The 3,042-nt window shown below is 48.9% G+C and overlaps 1 non-coding gene across 1 annotated transcript; it reads left to right on the plus strand.

The window, feature by feature from the left end:
* Positions 1-1,312: 1,312 nt before the first annotated feature.
* On the plus strand, positions 1,313-1,385 carry TRNAA-UGC (transfer RNA alanine (anticodon UGC)). Its single transcript has one exon. It is a non-coding gene; the product is annotated as a tRNA-Ala (tRNA).
* The last annotated feature ends 1,657 nt before the right edge of the window (positions 1,386-3,042 follow it).

A 3,042-nucleotide genomic window follows, 5' to 3' on the forward strand; every position in this document is an offset into this window, starting at 1 on the left:
GAACACAGTAGGAGAACGGATCATCCCAAGAGCAGGAGAGGCCAAATCAGTCCTGCCATCAGGGTACTGACAGATGAGCCAGCTCAGTTCCTCTTACTAGTTGTTTACTTGAAGGATCTGGGGTATTTGGGTGACCTGCAAGTATCAGGAAATAGTACACGAGGGCTTTGTAGATTTTCTGGTCCGGTGTTAACTCACCCCATTGTAGCTGTCGTGCAAGGAAACAAAACTTGGTGGACAACAGGCCATGGCCTCTTCTCCCTGGTGGGGCCAGGAGGTTACAATGTTAAGTACAATTGCGGGGGCATCATTTGTATGTTGAGAGGCCAGATGGCCTTACATATCTCTCATGCTGGATGTCTAAGTTGCAGAGGGAAACTGGATTCCATCCAGCTCTCCAGCCAAGGAGGAGACCAGAAGTGGCCTCCTCCACCAACTGTGAGCTCTTTGCCTCCACTGACAGCAGCAGCTATAGCAAAAAGCTGGGCTGCCACCTGCATTTCCGTGTAAACATCCGAAGAGCCACAGCAATGGCCTCGTGGGGGATGGTGTGCCCAAGGAAGTGCTGTGTGGGATGGAGGGAGGAGTGCCAGGGTCAGACACCGGGCCGGCAGGCAGGAAGTGAGGACATCTGTGCAACACAGGCGCCATGGAACTGAGCCAAAAGGAGGCAGGTTTTGCAGCAGGGAGCCTGGGCAGTGCCGTGTTGCTTGTAAGAAGATCCTGGGTTCTGGATCCACGAAGTCTTTGGCTTGATTCCTGACCTTAACCCTCATCTTGGGCAAGTGTTTGAAGCTTTCTTTGCCTCTGTTTCTTGGTGTCCCAAATGGGGACAATAGTAGCAATTACGTCTGAGAGTCAGGAGGGCCTTTATAGGTGTCATTGCATTATGCTCACAGCAGCCCACAAGCACGATTCTATGTCCCCCATTTTACACGTGGCAGACGGGTAACCTTTTAATCAGTAATCACGCAGCTAAGAATGGTCAGAACCAGCATTTGAATTTGATCCCTGTGTCCAGGTTATTTCTATTCTCACTCGGTATTACTGGAAAACTAGTAAAGTCAGAACAAACACTGCTGGTAAGTGGGTGCTTGAAACATGTTTGTCGTCTTCGCCATTGGGGAGTGTTGGGTTCACGTTCCTCACAGCCCGTCTCAGGCTCCCTGTGTCTCCGGCTGCCCCTGGTGGGGTCTGCAGGGCTCTGGGCAGCTTCTCCTTGATCTCTACCCCCAAGGCTCTCTGCTCTCTACAGGTTGATTCTCAGCCCTGACTGATCAGTAGAGCTAATGTCTAAAAACAAAAAAGGTGGGGAGGGTACGGCTCAGTGGTAGAGCACGTGCTTTGCATGCAAGAGGTCCTGGGTTCAATTCCCAGTACCTCCATTAAAATAAATAAAGCTAAATATCCCCCCAAAAAGGGAAGAAGTATTTAAAAAACAATAAAGAGTACAAAGACCCCACTCCAGGCTGGGGCACACTATATTTTAAAGGCTCCCAGATGCTTCCCATGTGCAGGAGGGTGAGAGCTACCCCTCTACACCTCTTCTCTTGAGCTTGTCCGCTCACACCCATTAGCCTCTTGAAACAGGAAAACTACTTGGCTCAGCCTAGATCTTCCTCCCGATTTCTAGACTTTTATTTGCCTACTGGACATCTCTCCTGGAGCCCACAGGCACCCAGCCAGAACTGAATCAGCTGTATCCTCTCATGACTTACCCCTCTTCCTACCCGTTTTATTTCAGGGAATGGCACTATAACTTAGGACACTGGCAAAGCCAGAAAGCTGGCTGGCATCTTTGATCTCTTCCTGCCCTTCCATCTCACTTGTGGCCAATCTGTCCACCTGCTGAAATGTTTTCTCCTCTCTCCTCCTGGCGGGGCCTCAGCAGGCCTTCACAAGAACCTGCCAATATGTCTACCTGCCTCTATCTTGTCTCTTTCTAGATCACTTTGCATGTCTCCTCTACTTTGGAGGCACACAGAGTCCTGTGTGATGTGCACCTGTGATCTCTCCACCTGGTTGCCTCACCTGCCTCCCACACCCTGTGCTCACTTCTAGACTATTTGCAGTTCCTGGAAGGGACCTGGCTCTGTTTGGCCTCCCTCCTTTTCATGCGCAGCTCCCCAGGGAGAAATGGCCTTAATATTATACCTTCACCTGATCACTTCTAGGGCATCTCAGAACTCAGCACAGTGGTTCCCTCCTCTGGGAGAGCCTTGGCTACAGTTCCAGCTCTCTGCCCCGAGCACCCTTTGCTGACTGTTATTCAAGCCCTCTTAACATGCCTTCTCAGCCATCATTTCACAATGACTCCTGTGCACCTAGGAGCTCCTGGAAGCAGGGACTGTGCCTTTTTTCCCTTCATTCTGAGAGCATGGTAGAGACTCAGGTATAATGGTGGAGGGAACAGTGGTTATTCTGGAATTTCTCTAGAGTTGGGGCCTAGGGGTAACAGTCAGGTTGGAAGAAGGGCTTAGGGGATTTACCCTGAAGCCACATTTTCAATTAACATGTCATGTTGTTTTTGTCTACTATTTGAAGTTACGAGTCTTAAAACAGAATGACGAATTCTAAAAATTTCTTTACCGAAGATTGAGGAAAATGGCAATTTTCCATATTTAAGAATATTATTTTAAGTTTGTGTGACTGGGGTGGTGGAAAATAGAAATGCAGGGGCTACTAAAGCATTCTCATCCCCTTCCCCACCCTCAGGCCCTTCGGACAGAAGAGAAAGAGGGATGTGAGGAGAAGACTTGGACGGTGGACCGTGCACTGCTTTTAAATCATGACAGTTACTTGTGCTTATTTTTTAACTTTTTTTTTAATGGAGGTACTGGGGCTTGAACCCAGGACCTTGGAAATGCTAAGCACGTGCTGTACCACTGAGCTATACGCATCCTTCCCCCAATATTTGTGTTTTTAGTGGGCATAATGTGCTGGTAGCAGGTACTTTAGTGTGAGACACAGTCACCTGCCTCTGACCATCACGTTAATACCTTTCCCCTGAGCTAGAGAGCTAGATAGTCTGTTCCCAAAAGT

Source organism: Vicugna pacos, chromosome 14 (genome assembly GCF_048564905.1).
Source record: "Vicugna pacos chromosome 14, VicPac4, whole genome shotgun sequence".
NCBI classification, from domain to species: Eukaryota; Metazoa; Chordata; class Mammalia; order Artiodactyla; family Camelidae; genus Vicugna; species Vicugna pacos.